Source organism: Mustela erminea, chromosome 4 (genome assembly GCF_009829155.1).
Source record: "Mustela erminea isolate mMusErm1 chromosome 4, mMusErm1.Pri, whole genome shotgun sequence".
In the NCBI taxonomy this organism is placed as follows: Eukaryota; Metazoa; Chordata; class Mammalia; order Carnivora; family Mustelidae; genus Mustela; species Mustela erminea.
Window position 1 is genome coordinate 49,339,802 of NC_045617.1, and position 25,051 is coordinate 49,364,852.

At 41.3% G+C, this 25,051-nt stretch overlaps 1 long non-coding RNA gene and 1 pseudogene across 1 annotated transcript; both read right to left on the reverse strand.

The window, feature by feature from the left end:
- Positions 1-300: 300 nt before the first annotated feature.
- Positions 301-1,174, reverse strand: LOC116587747. Its single transcript, XR_004284621.1, has 2 exons — positions 980-1,174; positions 301-336 (listed from the first exon to the last, which is right to left on the reverse strand). It is a non-coding gene; the product is annotated as an uncharacterized LOC116587747 (long non-coding RNA).
- Positions 1,175-5,578: 4,404 nt separating this feature from the next.
- Positions 5,579-6,349, reverse strand: LOC116589324 (annotated as a pseudogene).
- Positions 6,350-25,051: the final 18,702 nt, after the last annotated feature.

A 25,051-nucleotide genomic window follows, 5' to 3' on the forward strand; every position in this document is an offset into this window, starting at 1 on the left:
CAATGCTTAACTTTTTACTTTCAAACACTCCAAAAAATACTAAATGCTGCATTAACATATGTCAAATGAATAATGAACAAATTAACTAATGAGTGAGTTAGTGGATCATAACAACAAAATAATACAATATCTCCATATGTGTTTAATAAAAACCACTCTCACTTTAAAATTTAATGCAGTCAGTTTCATACGCAATTACCTCTTAACCTTTACTGACATTTAAATCTATAAACATTTATGTGATGTAAATGTTTTAAAATTACTCAGGGAATCTGAATGAAAAGTATGAGCAAATACAAACCTGCCATGTTAGATATTGATTTCATCATTTCTGACCTGGGAAAATAAAATCAATGTTTAATAGGGCAGCTGATGACAAATGGTGGGGGCTAAATGAGCTTCTTGTGTGTATTCATTCTGATGATAAGTGAAACAAAAGGGATCCATTGTGAATTACGCATGTGGCGGAGTTGATTAAACCCGCCTGCGCAGTCACAGTGTGATTGAAATATCACTGGATCACGATGAGCTGCTCCTCCGGATGCTGTTTGCCTTGCGGGAGAAACAGGCAGGCAGATCTACCTCGGTTCAGTGATTTTACTGCATATATACAATTTCAGCCAAGTGCAACAGAAAATACTTAGAATAAGGGCAGCACCAGAAAGACAGCCAAGCCATAAATGACAGCATGGCTGTTTCAGAGAGCCCTGATGCAAGGAACAGGGAAGCTTGAAAGGAGCAATGGACGCCAGGCATTCCATTACATCGTCAGAGCCAGACTAAAGAAGATCATGTCTCTGCTAGTTTGGTAAGCAGGCAAGGCAGGAAAAATACAAGCAGATATTCAAGGGGAGGAAAATGTAAAGGCACTCGTGTCACACCTGAGCCAAGTACATCATGCAAGATTACAAGGGAATTTAGGAATGGGAGGGGGAGGTACCACTGCAGAGATAGAACCCCCATCACGTAGCTGTCGCACCTGTCGGTGCCAGTCTACTTCCCTTCTCCATTCAGCAAATGTGAATAAAGATCTTGCTGAGATACGTAAAGAATGCAAAGGGAACAGGTCACATCTGTGCTCCGGTAACCCTACTCGGTTAAAAGTGCCCTTTGCCATTATCAATTTGACGTAGTTGGAGATGATGATGAGGAACAACGTCTGGTTCTTGCATGAAACCCATTTCCCAACAGAGTTAGAGAATTCTATATTACACTGGATTCCACTATTATTATGTTATCACAAAGATATTTACTTTGGGAGGCATTGAGCATATTTTGGGCCATAGGAATGTTGTTTAGGAAATGATTTCTTCAAATTTCTGGCCATTAGTATCTATGTCAGCAGAGGGTAAGAGTTAGGGGTGTTTTATTTATTTACACTGTATGTTCCAAATCAGCAATTTATTTATTCCCTCCAGTAATCTGGTATTCTCTCAGGCTATTTTAGAAACCTCTTTTAGAGATTTCCATTAAAATCCATTAAAAGATGTCCATTAAAACTGAATTATACTTCTCAGCAGGTAGTTAAGATATTAATACTAGGTGACAGTTACTTATAAAGTCTTTTCTGTTTGATTCTGACATAACTCCAGAAAGAGACATGGGTCCAGAAGCTCACAGGCTAAAATATCTACCTAAAGGAAACAGGGGCCTTTTGAGGGACTCTGCATTTGTAGGTTTTCAGAGCAGCTAGCTGCAAGCAGGTTAACATAATCACTTCACAAGTTGGACGTGAGAACTGGAAGGGTTGAGGGGGAAGCATTAGCAGATGTGAGTATGATGCATTTTGGGTAGCTTATACTATTTTAAATAATTCTTTGAAATGTTATTCTAAGCTTAATAATCACAAGGCAGCCTCTGTCTTGACTATATTTTCTCAATTATTTGGCATTTGGAACAAATGTTTCATTTTACATTACATTACACTTGTTTAATTCAATTCAATAAACATTTTAAAGCTTCTACTTATACTCTTTTCAACTGAGAAGTATATCCCAAGGGCCATGTGCTAGAAAGACTAACTATGTAAAGCATAAATTGTGGGGTGGTTCCTGGAGTCTAGATTTTACACAGGAGAAATTTTAAACATTTTTATATTAACATTATGAGTACTACATGATAGATCTGAATGTAAAATCCACATGAATTTTTTGAGAAAGAACAGCTTCAGAGAAATTCCATCTTAAAGCAGTCTGAAGGCATATACTCTTCTGCTGTAAGTGGTACCTAGGAGGAAAAATGTGAGAACATTCTATGTAAGACAAGCTACCTAACATGTAAGAGTGGGAGGTACACAGAGTCTAACCCTGGTCCTTTTACTCAGAAATTATAATTAAGAAGTAGAAGTAGAAAATGTATTCTGTGTGAACAACCATGGAAGATGTAGAAAGACATGAAGGAAAGATCAATTCTATTTAAAAGTGTCATATGAGTGTTAATACTTGGAAAGAGCTTGGAAATCTGAGTAGAATTCCTACAGGTAGAGTGTGTGAGAGAATTGTCCAGGTGAAGGGGTCAGCCTGTGCAAAGGCTCAGAGGCATGAACTAGCATGGAAGATTTAGAAATGAGGAACATTCCCTGTGCTGGAACATAGACACAGGGCAGAAGGAAAAAGATGTGTTTGAAGTTGTGCTTATGTGTATTTTTTTCTGTGTTATTCCAGATTAATCAATATCCAGCCTTTAAAGGAATCTTCCTGTGAGGAATTAACTTTATAAAGTAAAAATAACTTCCCCATTTATCTGCAAAAAGATTAAATTTTAAATTCATTTACATTGTGGCACAACTACTTTTATTGTCTTTTATAATAGATTGGATGAATATTTCTCCCCATTTACCCATAGAAGGGTTTTGTTTGTTCCCACATAAACAAATTTATGTTTATGTAGTGTCTACTATTGTCTGGAACAGTGGCAAAGACTGCCTCGCTCCTCCAAAAGAAAAAAAAGATAAGAAACCTTCTCTGAAAAATGGTCCTAAGCCCAGGTGTATCTAAACATTTATGCTTCTCAAGCCTCAGGGGAAGGCCAAATCTTGTTCCAGATGTCGGGATGATCTGAGAGAGAAGCGTCTGCCCTGGGTGAGGCCTCCTGTATTCCTTTTACCAACACCTGCCAGCAGAGGCTTGAACTTAAGTGTACCAGAAAACCAGTCATTTGATGCCACCAACTATAGACAGTAATTCCCAATATTCTCACAAATGTGGAATAAAGCAAATAAATTTCATTGATTCAATACCAGTATTTCCTCTCTAGCAGTTGGAGGATTATCACAGACGTCTCTCTTTACTTCCACTCCCCTTACTCAGAAGTGCATCCTTGGTTTCCTATGAATGTTCTCAAGGAATTCTAAATTGTGAAAAATCGGGGATCATGACCACATTTAAAATGTCACTGGATTAAAAACAGCTGTGGAGATGGGAACTTATGTCAGCATCAATAAGAATAGTAATTACTGACCCATAGTAAGTTCATAGAATGACATAGATAGAAAAACAAACTGGGGCCTTGTCAGGAAAATTTCATGGTGCATGAGACAGGTGGAGAGGGATGAGGTAAAAAGACTGACCAGGCCAAAGGGCAAATGCACAATGTGGTGATTCCTTGTCTTGCCCCCCACAGCTAAGGTCTGTGTACCAGCTTTCCAGAGTCAGAACTGAATTTTTCCAGTGCTCCCAGAGTTCTCAGGATAGAGTGATACACAAGCCAAAGAGCAAAGCAAAAACTTCTTTTGTATTAGCACAATGTCAATTCATTAATCTTGGGATTAATTTCTGTTACGTGGAGCATCCTTTCTGACACTAGGATCCCAGGAAGGCATCAGAAGCCTGCTTGACAAGCTTGGAGTTAGAACAAAGGAAGGGGGGGAGGAAGAAAGGTAAATCATACAGGTCTCACTGCAGCCCCACAAAAAAGAATGCCTTTTGCTGCATAAGAAGCAGTATCATGTTGGGTGTGTGGGTTTGGGTTTGAGCTCAGCCTGGCATTTACTACCAGTAACCTTTGGTTGCAGCCTCAGTTCCCTCATCGGTAAAATGAAGATAATAGATAATAACAATGTAGATGATAGCAATAGCTAACTTTTTTCTTTCTTACTCCAAAGGGCTGACAGAGACCAATTTCACTTCCAAGTCCGGGGCAGAAGGGATGAAGCTTATAAGCCTGGAAGAGAGCCCAAGAGTTCAGGGTGGAACCCCAAAAAGGAAATGAAATAAATGGAGGAAGAGAATAGAGGGCCAGGAGAGGAGAAGACAGACTATCACACAGTGATAACATGGGTGGCGGTGGGGCTCCATTAAAATCCCATTTATTTATACCAATAGAAAGGGAGTTATGGCATAACCCTCTCCACCCTCCATGCCCCAAGGAAGGCAAGAGAAAGCTCTCTTTCTATGGGTAGGGGAAGTAAGGATGAGCATCTCCCTTGAGGCCATTATCGGCTCCCGAGGAAGTTATTGGCCTTGAAGCCATTGGGTAGTTTCTGGATAGCTGTGTTTAGGGAACTGGAGGTAGGAGTATTGGCTTGAGAAAGTTTCTGGTGTGTGCCAGGCCTGGTATTCCCACTGAGGACATCCAGGGTTCAACTGGCTCCATGGCAATGGTGGGGTGAGAGGGGAGGCGGAAACGAGAGCAGGAGCACCTGGTTTCCTCCCAGCACAGCACCCACCCAGGTATGGGAAGATGGAAAAGATGATTTGGGGATTCAGTTAGAGTACATGGAACCTTCTGGCATCTTGGGAAAGCTGATCCCCAAGGACACCCTGCCCAGGTTGTGCTATGCCCGAGAAGGCAGCTCAGATACTAGGTCTGGGCCTCAGGGCACAGAGAGGAAACTTCCAGAGGCCACCCTGGAGGGTGATCCCTGAAGGAGGCTGCTCTTCAGGTTGGATGCTTAGGGAAGGGTGGGTCACAGGGGAGGGTCTCTGGGGGAAAGCACCACCAGACTCTGAGGAAGGCAGGAAGAGGCCAGGCCTCTCAGCCTCCAGAATGAGGTTGGGAGTCCTCTTGGTCCAACCTGCCTAGGCTACTCCCCAGGCAGCGTGGCAGTCAGGACTGAGCCAGGTGGGTATTATAAGACCTTGGCCAGGGTGTCCGTGTGCATACTGGTCCAGGAGGTGGATGCCTCTATCATCATGGTCGCTGGTTTGAGCAACTCACCACCTGGTTGGTCTGGGTGGGACTGCTGCTCCCCTTGGACTCCAGGGTGAGGAGGACACTGCCAGTGTCAAGGTCATAAAAGTGGTGCCATCAGAACAGAAGAAGGGCACCATGTGGGCAGGTTCAGTGCTTGTGAAGACCACTGAGATGCAGATCCTGTGATCGCTGTTCGGGGGGATCCCATGATTGCTGGTTATGGGGAAAGTACAGAGGCGGGTTGAGTTGCTGTTGCCGGGGTCTTGGATGTGCATGGGTGCCATTGACAGAACAGTAGGGCACACACTGGGAAGGGGGATTAAAGGTTGAGCCCCACACAGCCTCTGCATGGCCCGCCAGGCAGGACGTGGGTCAGCACACTCAGGTTATAACCATCTTAGGGGTCTGGGTTGAGGTCTGGAATCTTCCAAATGAGAGCTTCTGCTCACCACACTCCAAAAGTTGACTCCAAAAATTCTCTGCAGTTTGACCGACTGGCTTCGTAGCTCATAGTGGGTCCCTCTCCAGGGCATCTTTGAGGGTCTGGAGAGGACTCCTCATCCTTTCCCAAGCCCAGAAAATAGAAACCAACAGTGGCATCCTCAGAGTCATTCCTCTTCTACCTGGTCCTCCACTGCAGGCACCAGCTTTGGCGGGCAGCTTCCTGCATTTTTTCTTGGGCAGCACACCGCTGGGCTGGTCGTCTTCATGGCTCTCCCCATCCTCACATTTCCCTAGGAAGGGGATCTGCTTTAGCACCCAGTCCCCCCAAGAGCTCTTTGCCATCTTTGCCTGCCACATTTTTCTTGGTCTCTTCATTTGTTTCACCAGCAGCAATTCACTACTGCTGATTCCCCCCAGAGACCGAGGGGGTCCCGCAGACCTCTTCCCTGGGCTCTCTGGCCCCGCTGAGCTCCAACGAATGGCCCAGTAGGGACTGCACGCGCCTGGACTGCGAGTCCACCATAGAATCCGTGTAGTCCACCATAGAATCCGTGTAGCCCACCTCTTCCAGGTACTGTCGGAGAACCTGCTGCCCCTCCCTCCACACCAGCAGGCTCTTCTCCGGGGTGACTGCCTGCACAGGGCCATCGGACACTTGTTCTGACAGTTCTGATTTCTTCTTCCTGTGGTTAAGGTCAATATTGAACTTCAATTCATCGTATTTGGCCCTTTCCTGCTTCCGCGCGAATTCTAACATCTCGATCCACCACATTAGGTCTGTCTTGACAATGCCTTGCCTTTTGCTTTCTCCGTGGAGGGAAGTCACCTAAGCCTGCAATTGGGCTCACTCGGCCCCCTTGTCTTCCAAGCGCGCACATGCGTGTTGGAAAAGTGCAGGATCCCGCGCAGGCTCGGGGCCTCTGACTTCATGATGGACCGAAGCTGCCTCAACCACCTCCTACCTCACCACCAGGTAGGGCTCTAGGGCAGGACCAGAGGCCAGGGCTGCCCTGTCAGACGGTCCCAGGCCAGAGCCAAGTGAGTGGCAGGATCTGGCGGCCTCAACCGTAGGGACCCCTCCCTGCTGTGTCCTGGAGGCGTCGGGACCCCCTGTGCGCCCGTCTGCATTCGCTAACTGTTAACGAGCAGCTATTGGACCCGGTGTGGGCCCTGGACCTTGCAGATATCCCTCAATGAACCATAACTCTCAGAAGTGAGCATTACTGTTATCCATATTTGGCAGACGAGGAAATGGTGACGCTATTGGTCCCTACAGAAATGGTGAAGAGTCTTCTCTACCTTGTTATCTGGTCTCCATCCCATTTCACAGAGCAGGGTTTGACTCCTTCCCCAGGTTTCTCTTAGCTTTCAGAGGAGTGAGTCAACTGTTCTCTGGATCTACTGACCCTTGAGGGGCAGTGGGATCTGGAAGGGAAAAGTGATTTCTGGTTTTGTGACATGGAGAGGGGGAGGACTAGTGGTATATTCCAATCCAGCCTGGGGCCCCTTGTCTCCTAAACTATGTGAACTGAAACATGTCGTACTGAGATATAATTGATTCCTGCCCCGCTCTCTAAATCTCCGTCTGGCCCATGAGAGGGATTCATATTCCTCATATTTAAATATTTTTGCCCTTATTGTGTGCCAGCTTAATGCTCCTGACTTCAATTTACCAAGTGCATTCACACCCTCCCTTCTCTCTGAGGGTGTGAATTCTGTATTCTCTCATTGACTGGCACTGAAAGGGTCATGCCCAAATCATGGCCCTCTTCTCCTTTGCGTTCCCTCGTGGCTATCAAAGAGTCTTGAATACAACTATATTTCATCCACTTTACCCTATTACAGAAATTCTTTATCTAGTGTCAGATTATCAACATTTTTCTTCTATGGCCAGTGTGGAAAACATCACTAATGTCCTTAGTAATGTATATTCCAACACAGATAAGAAGAAAGCTGGCTAAGGTAGTATTCAGTGAAGAGGGCTTCTAACTTGGTCTTCCCACCCAGGTTACCAGAATCTTAAGGACAATTACAAATCACTTTAAAATACATATTTTGTTGTTAATCAGGCATTTGGCAAAGCCAAAAGATCAAGAGACAACTGCCATAGAAAAAATAGTTTGTTATATTCACAGTTCCCCAAAGGAGGGGGCATACCACGCCATAGGGGGCCACATAAGGAGGAACCGGGTTTGGTCAAAAGGCAAAGGAATTAAGGGAAAAATGTGGGCACTAGCCTTTATTATGGTTTCCATGGGAAGGAACTGGAGAGGCAGGGTAAGTAGGTTAGGGTTTGAGAAGTTTTAAATAATATCAGCAGAGTCTGGGGCATAGTGGGTGTCCCTGGTTATCGGCCACCTGATCCTGGGGTGATTAGGGCAGACAGACAGTGGCCCAGAGTGTGAGAGTCCACTAAAGGATGTGGTTGAGAGGTGTAGACACTAGATTGGCTGGTTTGCTTATGAAGGGTATGCTTACAGGTGAGTTGTTTGCTGTCTCTAGGAATTAGCTAATCCTGAGAGGGGTACTTGCTTTGGGGAAAGCAAGGTTCCCAAGATGTCAAACAGTCAGAAAATAGAAGACATGGTTAATATGCCAACTGAGTGAGGTCCGTCTGATCCAGACATTAATGCTCTTAGAGCGTTAGAGAAAGTCATTAATCCAACACTTAAAAAAGATCACAAAAGAATTGAGAATAACTTAATGAAGACCATATGGAATAAGGACTGTAAGCAAATTACTCTAAATTAGTTTGGGCATCGTTCTTTACTACAAACTGTGAACACAATGTGCTATGATATTTATAATAACTTCCAATGTTATCTCACTAGGAATCCCTGGAACACTTAGCATCGTGGCTAAGGGAAGCTTTTGGTTTTGGTCTTCTCTACCTCTGTCCTGCTGTCTCCTCCTCTGCTGGGCCTCTCTTTGATGATTCCCATCCATCTGTTGGAATGGTCATTTCTTATAACTATTTTCAAATATCTTCATTCTTTTGATCTGTAACCATTGCAAACTTGAATTTTTAAGAAGGCAAGTGTTCTCCAATTGTATTACTACACCCTTGTCAATCTGTTGCTAATTTTTTAAAAAAATTCAAGATTCTCTCATGCAAGGCCCATTGAAAATTGCCTACCTGAGAATCATACTCATCTGTAGAGGGTTAAGGGTTCCACTGCTTTGTGTTCAAGAAGTTTTTATCGAATACTTGGTCATGAAATAAATAACATTTTCTTTTATTAGCCTTCACGTTTTACTTTCATCTTTAGGATTCATCCATTTGGAGTCCACCTTGTATGATCTACTTCCCCATGCTCCATGCAGACTCTCTCCCCCTGTGCTGGGCTCTGCTAGTCTGCAGGGGCTTGAATGTGCTTTCACAGGGTGAGGGGTTTTTGTTAGGGCCTTATTGTGTTCTCCCAAATCAAATTCCATGTTCAAATTCCATTTCCGCCATTTATCAAATTCTGACATTCACCAAATAAACTTAATCTCTATAAGCCTGTTTATTGCTCTGTAAAGTGAGTTTATAATAATACTCACCCTATAAGGTTGTTGTGGGGATAAATGAACTAATACATATAATGCACTTACCACAACACCTGGTATATCCTAAATGGTTGATAATGGTTGTAATTACTACCACAGATATCCTAATTGGCTCTTCCTGAAAGCTTCTGGCATTTTAAGTAACTTTTGTAAATTATTAGTCTCATTCACTATGTTGATTTGCTAGTTTGATTTCCAAATGTAACTTTATTTCTAAGCATTACCACCAAGTGCCAACTACTGGACCTAGAGCATAAAGACCTTTATAGACTCTCTTAAGTTTTATCTAATCAAAAGTATTATAAATTCTTATACATCAGAGTCTATAATGGATAGGACTAAATTATGACTATGGACTCTTTTCTCCTTTAAACAAAATAATTTTAAATTATACTTGATGATAGGATCGGTATAAAAACAATATACTCAAGGCTGCATTTATTATTACATATTCATCATTATTACATTCATTGTTTTTTCTGATTTTAAAAGAAATTAAAACTACAACATTTTCATGGTCCCTATTATAGACCCTAGTGTCTACTGTGTTAAAGAATAAGTCAGGCCTGATTTAATGGGACTCAGACCACAGTGAAAGTCAGGGAGCCCTAGTGATACTATTTCCTCAAATGCAGCTAAAGATATTGCTACAGCTGTTTTGTTAATAGGGTTAATATTACCAAAATCATTTTTGTAGTAAAATATTATAGAATGATAAAGAGTCATACCACCTTGAGACCACCTAGTTTAACACCCATTGTTCATAGATAAAAAATTAAGACTCAGTGTCAACGTGTTCAGCTTGGATCCATAAAGAGTAAGAGCTAGAGCCCCGTTCTCCTGATTACTGGACAGTATTCTTTCCACCACACTATCCATTGCTCTTGAAGGCTTTATCTGAGCTTGGTTTTTAATTTGAGCTCATGTTTCCTGGAACATTTCCTCTAAGAATTTTTTTGTGTTCTGGGTTTATAAAACTGACAGTAGAGAGGAATACCCTTTCCTATTGCTGGTGGCCTTGTTTGGAACCATTTGGTCAGAGCCACTTCTCACTTCTTTCCTATCTCATAATCCCTCCAGGGCACCTCTACTCCAGAGATGTGGGTGGTCTGGCTGTAGTATCCTTGGGAGAGGGCTCCTTTAGATATGCACCTCCCTAGGAACTGAAGTCTAACAGGCCAGGGAGCAACGTCAGGGAAAGGGGAACTAAGATTTGTCAGTTGCTTATTGTATAACAAGTTATTAACTGGGTGTTTTATGTGTAATCTATTCTTTAATCTGGAAATTACTTATCAATATCTTGTATCTTGAGCCCTACCACTTGCTACATAACTCAAACAACTAGGGAAGGCTAAACATGACTGGTCTCCTGAATATGTTGGCCTTCTTAGATACTATCTTATTGTGAGCCATAATTTTGCAGTGGATTCCAATACTAGCTTAATCTTTGGGGTTGTGGACTCAAGGTTCTTCAAGATCTACATATATTTGAATATTATAATCTCTGGCAGAATGTCCCAAGTGGCCTGGTAACAATGATTCCAGCTTTGCTATAATGCACAGGTTAATTATATCCTTGTGACAATGCCAAAGTATGGCTTCATTACCCAAGAAATTGTGTTTATCTATAGTGATTAAATTAAGCATCCATCGACATTTCTGAGAAATACTCTAGCACTATTTTGTAGTCTTTCTAATCCACCTAGATTAATCCTTTTGTGTGCAAACCATCAATATTTCCATAGGATAGTTTTCTTATGGATCATTCCCATGTTAACATACTAAAACAGTATTTAAGATGAAATATTTAGCCTAAATGGAGAGGCATTAAAAACAAAGACCAGCTGTTGTATCTATGTACTTGGTAAAAAAAAAAAAAAAAAACCCAAAAAACAGCTGGAATCAATATAGCATTTGGACACATGGTTGAAGATGTGCTTTTTGTGAGGAATGTGCCCTTGAGGGAAATGAACCTTTGCATTTGTATACTACTGAAGTGGAAAATAGGGGAGAACCTTGAAAGCCAGGGAATATCTTCAATTACATGAGATGAGTGAAGAATGAATGCTTTGAACGTTACTGATTTCAAGACAGCCAAAATAAAACAGCATTTTAATTAAATCCTGCACACTGGCAGTGAAAGCCCAGTCCCAACTTTGTGCTAAATTTTAGAAACTGAGTATGAATAGAATTCTTCGGGTATCTAAGTGGCCTGCACATATTGGATCTGGGCTATCCAAGATGGTAGCACTAGCCATTCATTCAATAAAATACATTTTAAAATTCAGTTCCTGGTCTCACTAGGCACATTGCAAATACTCAGTAGTCACATGTGACTAGTGGCTACTCTATTGACTAGTGCAGATATTGAACATTTCCATCATTACAGAAAGTTTCTTTAGACAGCACTGCAGTAAACATTCAATAAATACATCGTGAATTAATGAATGAATGGATGGATGCCTAAAAAATTTTTTTTTTCTGGGTTTACATTCTTTTTTTTTTTTTTAATTTTTTATAAACATATATTTTTATCCCCAGGGGTACAGGTCTGTGAATCACTAGGTTTACACACTTCACAGCACTCACCAAAGCACATACCCTCCCCAATGGGATGCCTGAAATTTAAAAGGGGAGAAAAGATATTGCTCTTGTAAAGAGTTGAACCAGTCCTCTTAAAAGAAGACATAATAGGGGCGCCTGGGTGGCTTAGTGGATTAAAGTCTCTGCCTTCGGCTCGGGTCATGATCTCAGGGTCCTGGAATCGAGCCCCACATCGTGCTCTCTGTTCAGCGGGGAGCCTGCTTCCTCCTCTCTCTGCCTGCCTCTCTGCCTACTTGTGATCTCTGTCTATCAAATAAATAAATCCTTAAAAAAAAAAAAGAAGACATAATATTTGGGTGGAGGGAAGGGGGATGGGTAAAGGGATAGAATGACCTTTTAAGAAGTATAATGTCCTATTTCATTGACATGTCTTAGATTTTTGTGACAAACTTCTCTGAAACTTTTAGTGAAGTCTATTTTGTTCATGATGACCTGTGTGGGTGGGGAGTTTTTTGAGGAGCTCGTTAAAGGGGCTTTATTTCATATGGGGGGTCAGCATGGTGTAGAACAGAGGCCAGACATAAGGAAGAGGGAACAAGAAGTGGAGGAGGTCATATGTCACCAAGAAGACAGGAACCTTAGGGACAGATTTGAAATTCCATAGACCAGAGAACCAGGCTCAAGCCAACTTTACCTACAATTAAAGTATCCCGACTACACTTTAATATACCGTATCAGGAGTCATCAAGCCAAATCTGGCCCCCTATCTGTATTTGTAAAGCCTACCAGCTAGGAATGGTTTTTATACTTTTCAATGATTGTGAAAAAAAAAATCAAAAGAATAATATAAACACGTGACAATTGTATGTAATTCACATTTCAGTGTTCATAAAAAGTTTTGTTGGAACACAGCCACCTCATTTGTTTACAATTGCCTATTGCTGATTTTGCGTGACAATGGCAGAGTTGAGTGTTTGAGGCAGATACCAAATGGCCTGCAAAGCTTGAACTATTTGTGCCCTGTTTCTTTATCGGAGAAATTCCCAACTCCTGTACTATCTCATCAGTATAGGGAAAGCAGGGTTTTACATACCAGATATCACAAAACATTCAGGCCAGGAATGGGTTGCACTAAAACAAGGCTTCCTCATGGGGAACCATTACAAAAGAGGAGGTTTTAGAAGATTAGGGATGATGAGAGGAGTAGAGAATTACTTAAAAGGAAGGAAACCTCCACATCAAATGTAAATGTCTGCATTTTTATTGCTGATGATAGCAGGAAAAATGGGAGAGATGAAAAGAAAACTGCGACCTAAGACAAAAATCATGCAGCCTTTCTGAGGATTAGTTCAGGCAAGTGTCCATCTGTGATTCAGAATAGCCCAGCACCAGATGGGTTCAACAAAGGCCTATTTAGTGCCTCCTAAGGGAGGGCCCTGTGCTAAAGTCAATGTGAAGGAAGGATGGGAAGCCTAAGTTGGGCCCTTATTCTCCAAAAGAAACCACACATAATCCCTTGAGGAGATAAGGAACCATACTGGATTATTGGTGATAAATGTGGCAAATGAGAAATTCTGGAAATAAGTTATAGAACTAGGGGTGGGATAGAATCAGCAGGAGTAGTCAAGAAAGATATCCTAAAGAAAGAAGGAAGGAGTTGGGTTGCAGCTTGAAGGCTGACTGGGGGGAGGGGTGGGAAGAAAAGCATTCCAGATGGGGAAACCGACAAGCAATGGCTTGGCATTAGGTGGAGAGAGCTCTCCTCTTTCGATCTCTCTAAAAGAGGAGAGGTCAGCTAGGCTGAAGCAGGTGGATATGATGGGGAGAAGCTGGAAATAAAGAAAAATAGGACAGAGACTGGAGTTTGGGGAAATTTTTGAAAGCCAGGATAAAGGGTTTCCCAGATTGATCAGGAGAAACACAGTGTGTTTGTGTAAAGAGAAAGGTTAAGAAATTCGTATTCTTCAAAGCAATAGCTCAGGGAAAAGTTACGTGAGCATGAAGAAATCAGACAAGTCTGTTGATATTCTAGTAAAAGAGAGATGAACAGTAAGAAATAGTGCACACCTTAGACCTTACAAGATAGGAAAGAAATTGTGTTAACAGACACATCTTCTAGAGCTTCCAAGGATAAAATATAACATGAGTCTAAGAATAAAGGTGGGAATTGTGCAGCCAGCTCTATGAATCTAGGCACATCATGGAATAGCCAACTGCTGGCAACACAGTCAATGGCTTTATTTACACAAGGATCTGGTGAACATCTTCAAAAAGATAATGAGTAGAAACATTGGCCTAGACAACTGGCTCCTTAAAAAGTATCCTACATGACTGAGGAATCACAGATGTCCCTTACTCTTCTGAAGAAAGGATTAGAATTAAAAAGGCAGTTTTTCAAGAGGGGAGAGGTTCATAGAACACTATGCTAACACTACTAAGCCTGAATAGGGGGGAGAGGGACATTCTGAGTGGAGTCCTGAGTAATATTTTTGGCTCCTGACACAGCCTTTCCAGAGCTTCTCTCCAGATTCCTGGGAAGAAGGCGGTGAAGAGAGTGTAATGATCCTCAGTGAATTTTAGATAGATAGATAGATAGATAGATAGATATAGATAGATATAGATATATCTATATCTATCTACTTATCTACGGTCTCAGAGACACTGCCGAAAAAACATAGCACAGTCACCATCTTTTTTCCCCCGCCTTCTCTCTTGACCAGTTCAGTGTGAATGAACGGCCATACCACTGACCTCTGCAGCTAACAGATGACCACATCCCCCTTAGTAATGCTGACCAGCGGTGATCAGAGCCATGAAGCTTGGAGAATACCATCCTAAGATATGATCAGTACACATAGGAAAGGCCATGTTGTCTGTGAAGATGATAAAAGGAACCAAAAGACTTCCATTGCAGAGACTGAACTAAAAATGGCTAATAGTAGATGCTACTGTTTTTATACTGCCCTTAAGAACCAAGCTTTTTACCATTTAGGTTGGTGACCATCCCTAAAAATCCTGACTCCTCCAATAAGACAAAATTATTTTTTATAAACTGAAGAGTAATCATTTTGTTAGTTTTACCAGCAGATGTAACATCGTGTATGATTTTTACTAGGAGTCACTGCTTCCCCATGGGGATGCTCTAAAGAAGAGTTGCACTGCCACATCAGTGAGCCCTGATTTGAGCAGATCAGATGGGCTTGGAATGAATAACTGCAAGGTCAGATACACCCCACATGGAGGTTCTTGTCAACACTGACCATAAACATACTTAGTGTTTGTGTGAGAACAAACTGACTGGGAAAATAAATAAATAAATAAAAATTATCCCATGATTAAGATGGCTTCTTGTAGGTATGAAATTGAAAATACCCAATTACCAGACTGACCTGGCACACTTGAGGAAAGGGACTTATTAAAAAACAGAATGTTAACAAAAAGTTTGAATCATTTCTTGGTAAACAGAATTAATTGTTTCTTTGTATAAGTAAATTTTGTGTGGATGGTATAGAGTTTTATGTTTATGAAGTTGTCCGAAACATCAAAACCTTTTGGTGATGATGCCACAACTACATCAGTGACTAGAATGAATGAGAATCATGGGCACTGAAATTGAAATATGTTTCTGGACTAATTTCTATAGAATAGAGTGGTTGTACTACAAGTAAGCTAAATTCTATAAGGAATAGAGGATTTAATGATCTAATTTCCCATAATTTATTTCTACCAAAAGAGAGGGAAGATAGATGGTTAAACTTCAAAATAAAATGTTACTATGCAACTGGTTTATTGTCAGAGCTCTTCCATTTTCCATCAAAAAAAAAAAAAACTTTTGGATTAAATTCTTCTCATTACATTTTGATGTCATTCTTAGGCAATTAGAATTAGATTATAAAAACTCTAGGAAACCCTTCCAAAAGTAAATAAGAAACAAAACTTCAAAAGAAACCACAAATTACTAGCTCAGAAAAAATTATCTGTGCATCTTTCAGATGAAAATAAAACACATTTGAATGTCTAGTTTATTTAATAGGTTATTTTAAAATCATGAAGTTCAGGGCAAGTTCCCGCAGTGAATACTAATAAGTGGTGAATAGTTATTCTGGTGCTTACTCCAACTCCATAAATTCAACAATGGTGCGATGTCAAAATAAAGGAATATTTTCCTTGTCTGCTGGGAGCAACACTTCCTGAGCCTTAATTAGAGGGTGATGCATAAAACATTTTTTGCTAACCTAACATATTTGGAGTCAAGATACTGTCCAGGGAATATACTTTCAAATGAAAAGAACTTATTTTGGGTAATAATTATTTTTGATAATTAAATGCTTCTCAACTCTCTGCTTAAATTTGAATTGCTCTAAGACAAATGTTTATTTTCAAGCTGGTAACCAGGAAAATGAAGGTATAGACAGCAAAGTTCACTCTTTATGGGGTAAATATATGCATGTAGATGGAATTTTAACTTAAAGTTTATTTAACACTCCCTTTGGCTAGGAAAAAGCAAAAAGCAAAAAGGAGCACCATTTTCTTTTCAAGTAACAAATGTGTTGAACACATGGCACAAGTGCTAAACACATGTATGCCAGCACAGGCCAGGGGAGCAGACTGGCCAGCCATTGTGATGACCTTCCACACAGCCTGGGAGCCTCCCTGGCTACAGCTCTAGGAGGGCTGTGTTTTTGGCCCAGAAAGCACCAACTTTGAAAGTCAGCATCACATTTATACACCGTAATGTAAAACTTTGTTCTTTGGGAGGACAGGTTATTCTTACTTAGCTGAACTTTGGAGATTTTCTTCTCCTGTTCAGAGGTTGAGTCAAACATTATAGAGCCTAGAGCTCATTGAAAATTAGGTATGAAAGTAAACACTGGTTAAAATAAGAAAGACTATCACATAAAATACATGTTTTTAAAAACGGATTAATACCAACATTCCCAAATCCAAAAGCTAGCATATATCTGATAATTAAATGTCTAACATATCTATAATGCCTTTTCCTACATTTTTGGTTGTATGTTTTTTGATGACTTCTTTATATGAAAAGCATTTTTTATTAATTCAACTTTCTGTACAAAACTTAGAAATAATTCACTCTTTCTTCTGGCAGAGATAATTGATCTTTAAAAAAACTTGTAATTTAGAAGTTTCTTTCTAACTACACAACTCATTGCTAATGGCCTATATATTTTTAGAAAATTTCTAATAGTGCTTGCTTCAGCAGCACATATACTAAAATTAGAAAATTTCTAGCAAATTGAAGAAATTTAAAGTTAAATGGAAGACATGTGTTGTAGGATTTTAGGGCATCTCAGATTTTTTTCTGGAGTGAGTGACTAATTTAACGATTATTTGAATTGATACCAGTCTATTATTTGGGTCATTTTCTCTGGAGCCACTGGACAATGGCAGGACAGCCTGTATCAAAATTGCTAAGACTATATCCGATATGTTACGACACATAAAATGTGTAATTCATGTACAGATGTCTTCACTAATCCACTCCAGGTTTGTATTTTCAAACACAGGAATTCCATTCCATTTGTTTTTGCATAATTCCCATCAAAAAGTGAAAAAAAAAAGTGTGTCGTGCTTTCATAATTATATGTCTTACTTATTGCCTACATTCCTGACCAGAAAGAACTCTCTTGGCATGGTATCAGTGAGCACCGAATCCTCTGTAATGTTCCACACCGATGATAGGAAAAATTTTCCACAGACCAGCTGATGGCTTGGTACATCACAAACCTTTTTTCCTCTGTGCCCATATGCTTCAGTGGCAACTGTAGTAGGACGTGTTTATAGCCTGATTCCACCTCTGGCCCTGTCGTTGTACTGCAGTGCTGTGAGTCAGCGCAGTGGGAAGTGGGAGTATTCTTGGAGCTCATCCCACACCGAGCCAGCGAGCAGGAATATCCCTGCACAAAGAAGCGACTGCCAACCACACAAATATTTCTCAAACTAAGTGCTTCACCAGTCCCGCCTCCACTGAGCCGTATTTTAGCCCCTCGTCAATCTGATATACTTGACACTAGAGAAAGGATGGCAGAGAGTATGTTAGAAGAGAAAAAAAAGACGGCAGTCGTGGCCAGCCTTATGGTTATTTTTATACAAATATATGATGATATGGGGTAGCACATTGCTAAGCGTCTACCCGCAGCCTTGAAAGAAAGTTGTGCCATGAAAGGCCCTGAAGCTAAACATTTGTGACAAAATTAACCTTAGTGATTGTTGGACCATCCAACCAGAGGCTTCGTGGTTCTCCAGAAAGATACTTACCATTAGTCAGTCTCTCTTCAAGCCTCAAGCAGTGAAGTTGAGACTAGATCTGGGGAGCTTCCCCCTCAGGTGTTCTACGCTAAAGTCCGTGTGTGCTTCTATTCAGAGTTAGTGTGGGGGCAACTCTGAAAGGGTGAACATTGGCTTAGTAACTTAGCATTGAGAACACCAATGCAGGGAAGGGCAGGGGAGGTGGTAGAACTACTGTTGGAAAAGGCATGTTCTTGACCAAAGTAGAAAAATTTGTAACATGCGATGTGTTTTCCGACTAGTTATTTCAGTGTCTCTAGGCTTTCACAGGATGGAGAAGTAAACCTGCATGTTGTTTAAGCCCCTGTAATCAGTAGTTGCAGCCCAAACTATTCTTAACAGAGACAAGGTAGCATCAGATTACCGAGAGAAAGTTCCTGAGTTATTTCTTCCTCCATTCTGCTATCTTCCAATGCAAGACAATTGTTTAATAATTTAATAATAAGGGGTACCTGGGTGGCTCAGTGGGTTAAAGCCTCTGCCTTTGGCTTGGGTCATGATCCCAGGGTCCTGGGATAGAGCCCCACGTTGGGCTCTCTGCTCAGCGGGGAACCTGCTTCCTTCTCTCTCTCTTTCTGTTTGCCTCTCTGCCTACTTGTGATCTCTATCTGTTAAATAAATAAATAAAATCTTTAAAAAAAAAATTTAATAATAAACAATTTATTATTTCCCATAATTCTGTGGGATGGATCCGCTTGGCTGGGAGGTTTTGTCCACATGGCGTCATGTGGCTTACATGGGTAGCTGCATGACCCAGGTACTCAGCTGGGGCTGAGGAACACTGAAGAACACCCAAGAAGTCCTCACTCCCATGTCCCACACCTCAGCCAGGTGCTGACGAAGTCTCTCCATGTGGTCTGCCATTATTCAGTAATGTAGCCCAAGTTTCTTTACACAGTAGCTAGCGCCCACCACAGCAAAGCAGAAACTGCCAGGCCTGGTAGAGCCCAGGCCTGGAGTTAGTGCAGCCTCGCCCCTCACCCTCCATCATGCTGTGCAGGACAAAGCCAGTCACTAAGCCAGCCCAGATTTAAAGGCAGGGGAAACAGACTCTATCTCTTGATGCGGTAAGTGGTCTACTGCAGGTAGAAGGATGGAAAACGTGTTGGCAGCCATTTTTGTAGATGGTCTATATGCAAAGAGATGGATGTTCCTAAAAGGACCAAAAAAAAAAAAAAAAAAAAAAAGTAAGATGGAGTAGAACCCAGATGCTCGCTCTTCTGGCACATAAAACACATTGTCTCAGTCAGATCTCGGCCTTTCTTTCTAGTCAGTCACTATTTAATCACTTGACCCTATAGAAAGTTGATACTGCTGGGAAAAGGGATGATGCATGTTTTCCTAGATGTGGCCACCTAGAATGGCACAATCTGTGGTGACCATGTTCTAAGATTGAGCTTTCGGAGTACAAGTCCCCACACTAGTTTTTCAGCGTATGCTGAGCTGAGCTGATTCACTGAAGCAAACACATTAACACAGATATGCACACACACATGACAATCGAATTGTCAGTTTATTAATTTGAAACTGGAAAAATAGCTAAGTAATCCAGAATATTGTTTTCTGATCGGTATATCTTTTCGTAGAATTTGGACAATCTACTTGGAAAGCCAAATTATTTCTGGAGGTCACTTAAGGAAAATTAGAATCAGAATGGAGGAATTAGATTATCTTAATGTGGTGTCCTCTTCTACGAGGCTTAAAGGAAGTGCCTGCCAAGTGGGCAGTCAGTTAGACTACTGGTCCCCTGGCTAAATCAAATCTGTAGTCTGTTTGTGTACAGCCTTCAAGCTAAGAATGACAGTGTTATAAAGAAGAACAAAGAAATATACAACAGAGACCATAGGTGACTAGGAAAGCTTAAGGTATTTACTATTTGGACTTTTACAGAAGAAAGCATACTGAGCCCTGAGCTAGACGGGCAAGCTACTTGACAGAAGGTATTCTCTGTTTCTCCTAGAACAGTGTTTACAAACTGCATGTCACACCCAATAGAGGGCTTTGAAACTAAGTTACTGGGTAGAAATCAGTATGTTAGAGGCCCAGTTGTGTCCTCTAATATGCATTTGTTAAAGTCCTAATCCCCAGTATGTCAGAATGTGATTGTATTTGGAGACGGGACTTTCAAAGAGATAATTAAGTTAATATGAGGCTATAATGGTGGGTCCCAATTCAATATGGTTGGTGTCCTATAAGAAGAGGAAATTTGGATACAGACACATACAGAGGAAAGACCATGGGAAGACACAGGGACAAGACAGCTGTCTATAAGCCAGGGGCAAAGGTGTCAGAAGAAACCAACCTTGCTGACACCTCGATTTGAGACTTTCAGCCTCAGAACTGTGACAAAACACATTTCTGTTGTTCAAGCCACTCTGTGTGTTATCCTTTGTTATGGTGGCCTTGGCAAACTAACACACAGGAATTTTAGAAATATGCAATAGACTGAATGGAAAATGTCAGGGAGCCCTATATATTAAAAGAATAAATATTGTTTAATATGGTTTTATTATTATAAGTATATGGTATGTATGTGTTGGGGAATTGATATCCGTGATGTATTTCTCAACATGGCTCATGGTCAAAAGGTTTGAGAGCTACTGACTTAGAATATAGTAGGCGCTCAATGTGTTTGCTAAATAATAACTTACATCATTGTGTCAGGGCCCTATCTGGGGCTCAATGACATTTCTGCTCTTAACTGTCTTTCCCTGTAAGGACCTCTCTCTTCCTCTTTACATTACTTCTGGTATCATGTTGTGATCACTTAGGGTATGATCTTCTTTTATACTGTCATGTCCCTAATTCTACCTTAAATCCAATTCTGCTGTTCACAGGGTCTTAACTGCTTCTTGATTTGTGTGGCTTCTGATCATTTTCAGAACATCTCCAAACAGCTAACTTCCTTCATTTTGGGGGGATGTAGCAGATATCTGTCATTTTTATACGACCAGCATGGATACTGACAAATGGCAATATCCTTCCAACTTTTCTTTTGGGGAACCTCTCCATACTCCATGTGGTTCTGGAAAGCTGTTCTGTATGGTGGGTATGTGACCCAAACTGGTCAAGATCTTCCCTGATATTTGACATATGGTTCTTAGTTTTAAGGACTATGGGAATCCAGAGATGTTTTTCCTTTAGCATGGTGTACGCACTGTGGAATGAGGCCAGACCAGACTCGAGCAGAGAGTTGGAGAGAAAGAACTCTGGCAACATGGCTGGAGGCCCATGACCCAGCCGTGCCTAACAGCTTAACTTCAGCCCTCAAATCAGTATTCTGTTGTCACTGCTTGAATTTAACAAGACGGGTGGGTTCTATTTGCTTCACATCCGTGTTATCGTTGGGTTAGAGTTAGCTATAAGTGCTCGTTATGTGGGCTGATAATAAACACCAGGCTACCCAATGAGAAGTACTGGTGTGTTGATAAAGGTGGATTTAAGGAAAGATAATAGAATCTGGGTTAGGTACTGAGTGAAATCAACTATTTACACTATGCAAGTGGAAAGGAGATGTGTTAACTAGGAAAGATGACTGTAAACAAAGAGTGTTAAATGAATGAAGATCATGTACAAGAGGTCCGCCTGTATGGCCAACAACAGAACTAAACCAATTAGCCAGCAGTTTTAAACCTTTCAGATTTAAGATGTTTTGTTTAGAGGAGTAAATTATTGTATGTCATGACTGAGTAAAAAGAGAGACTCCTACAAAGATAGTAATTCCCCCCGTCCATTTTTAGTTTTACTTTAAAAAAAAAAAAACCATAAAAATTAGGGAAACAAAGGTATAGCTTCAAAATCAGGTTTTAGTGAGTTAGACTAGACCAGAAGGCAAAATCTGTGTATCTCTGTCTAGTCACCCAGGTGTCTGTGAGGCTCTGCCTTTGACCTCTATAGAAGCCTTGCTGTGGGTTTTGTTTCCTGAGTCGAATAGATCCCCAAAGTGTACATTTTTGGAAGACACTAAATTAATTGCCATGATAAAAAACATCCCTGTAGCTCATGGACTGTCAAACATTAAGAAAGTACAATAACTTGAAGCCCACCCAGTTTTTAATGCACTAAAGAATTACACCGAGACTGAAAACACAGCGAGATTAACAGGGGGCCTAGTGGATGGAGAGTTTCCAACACACTGTGTAGCGTATGCAGCCAGCTGAGAAGTTACTAGTGCTGCAGGACAATAGGCAGGCTTCACTTCATACACTGAATGAGACAGCACAAAACTGAAGACACTCTCAACAGCCACAGTTTAGAGTCACCCCTGTCTTGATCGCTTATTTCCAACTTCCTTCTCTGTTTACCTTCTGTAAAAATCTCCATAGAGCCTCTAACACCTCTGATCTCCATTTTATCACTTTTATTTCTTTTTTTCTGGGCTCCCTGTGCTTTAGTTGACTTTTATAAGATTTTGGCTGAAGGATTCTCCTTTTCAAGTGGCTTGCTTGCTGCCGTAAGAGTCCTTAAAATCACACCTGCTATTATATGTCCACTTGCCCCAACTTAGATTTTTTTTTTTCCTTAGTAACTTTTTTTATGCATCCACTGGTCCTATTCCGTTTCTACTGACTGTTTCTCAATTTCAGCAATTCTTTCTCACATTTTTTGAGCATACACTAAGGAGCTCACCCCAAAGTTCCAGAATGTCATATCCAAAGGATGTGTTTTAGTGCTTGTTTGACCTTTCTTTGAAACTCTTCTCTCTCTCAGCTTTCCTTACAGTATTTTCACTGTTTTTTTGTTTTGTTTTGTTTTGTTTTTTTCTACTTCTCAGGGTGGTCATTCATTTTCCTTTCCTGAACTAACTCAGCCCAGCCACTGTGCTGTCCAATGGAGAATTGCACCATCTGGGTGTTTCACCTGCGTCTCAAACTCTGTCTGAAAGCAGCCTCACTATTTCCTCTATCTTAGTTAATTGTATCCATCAATGAAACCAGAAATACGGGATCACCCTTCACTCCTCCCTCTCCTTAACAGCTAATGAGGCATCTCCATGGCCATGACTCTAGTTCCAACCTTGTCAACCCTGAATTCACTTTCTAATGGATCTTCATCTTTATTCTTCCACAGATCACCCTTCCCCACAGCCCATCTTCTCTCACTGCCCACTCTGTGGTTTTCTACAAATGCAAACATGATTCTTGGGCACGCTTGCTTGAAATCTTCCAATACATTCCACCATCTCCCGCAGTGCTTCTGAACCTCAGCCTGACTCTGAATCAGTAGTCGCTTGCTAAAACATGATTTTGACTGGGGCTGGGGTGTGGCAGTCTCCCTGTGCTGCTGCTGCTGCTCCTTGAACCACATTTTGAGTAGCAAGTGTTCTAGATTCATGTCCGAATCCCATAGCCCCTTATAGTCTGCTCCCTGCTTATTGTGATAGCTGCAGTTCTTGACATTGTTGGGAAAACACCTGTGATGCCTCAGTCATTCCAACCCTTCATTCCACCTTGATCCACTGACCTTCACGGTTTTCTAGCCACATTTCTCATTTCATTTGTAGGCCAATTTCAGGAAGTACCAGCTGGGGATTAGTCTATATTCAAAAGAGAAAAATCAAATAAAATTTCCATAATAACAGAGGAATACATGTTTTACAAGCTCTTAAGTGTGAAATGGTTCAATAATATCACATTTGTTTCACATTTCTTAACAATTCACCTTTGGGTCTTTACCATGGCAATCTTTTTTTCTTAATGAAAATCTCACTAAAATTTTCATGAGGCCAGCAGTGAGGGAACAGAACTATATTAAGAGTCTTATGAAAAATATATTATACATCTTTCTCTAGATATTGTCTTTTAATATTTTCATTGGATTATCAATTGCTTATCTTCATTCCAGCTTTATGACTCCTTTTTATTTTATCATTAGAAGTGGCTAATAAAAGGGTAGATTAAAATACATTTGGCTGTTTGATCAGGGTTGAACATAATTTCCTACACCACAGACACTGAAAAGTAATGTTTATGTGAGAGAAGATTGACCTCCCCTTTCTCTGAGCCCAGAACAGATCTCATCATAGGAAGAACAGTCTCTCCTAACGAAGCTGAGCCATTAGGTTTGCCCCCATCTCCTGCCACTTCCGGCAGCACAAGCCAACATCTTATTAATCATGGGAGCTGCTGCGCTATTTTACACCTTTCTGTACTTTTGCATATGCTGTTTGCTTTGCTTAAAACTCCCTTCCTCACCCCCGTAGCTAACTCTCCTTGATGTTTCAGAGTTAGGCTGAATGGCACCTGGAATTAGGAAGCCCAAACGGATTGCCTCAGCAGAGCTAGCTTCTTACTGAGTTCCCTATGTAAACACAGCTGGTCCTGCTGGAAGATCTGATTTTTTGCACAACCCCTATCCCCACCCCGTTAGAGGCAGGGACCTTCCAGCTCCTGTGCCTGGCTGGCACAGTGTTCACCTATAAGGTGCTTGTGGTAGGTGGAATAATGCTGTTCCCCTCCTGAAGATGTCCACGTCATAATCCCCTGAACCTGTGAATGTGTTACTTTACATTGGCCAAAGGGAATTTGCAGATGGAATTAATGATCTTGAAATGGAGAGTTTATCCTGGATTATCGTGAGTGGGCCCAATCTCATCACGTGGATCCTATTGAGATGGAAGAAGAGCCAGAATCAAAGGAGATGTCAAGTGAAAACAGAGGCCGAGGGATGCAGTCCTGAGCTAAGGCAGGCAGGTAGCTTCCAGAAGCTGGAAAAGGCAAGGAAATGGGTTTTCTCCTAGAACCAGCAGAAAAGAATGCATCCCTGCCAACAACTTGGTTTGAGCCTGTAAGAACCCATTTTGGACTTCTGACCTCCTGAACCCCAAGATACATTGTTTCAAGACGCTAAATTTGGGTAATCTGCAGCAACAGCAGCAGTAGGAAACTAATGTGGTGCTCAATTAATGTTCTTTTACAGAACGCCTGAATTTAAAAAATGCCTCAGGGTCATCTTCTCTGTCCTCTTGTTCTATCTGCTCTTTCTCCCTGAGATGTGAGGGAAGCTGCAGGCAATGGCCCGAGGAAAGCTGCTTGGGCCAGCGGGGTCAGGGCTGGGCAGGAAGGTGGGGGGC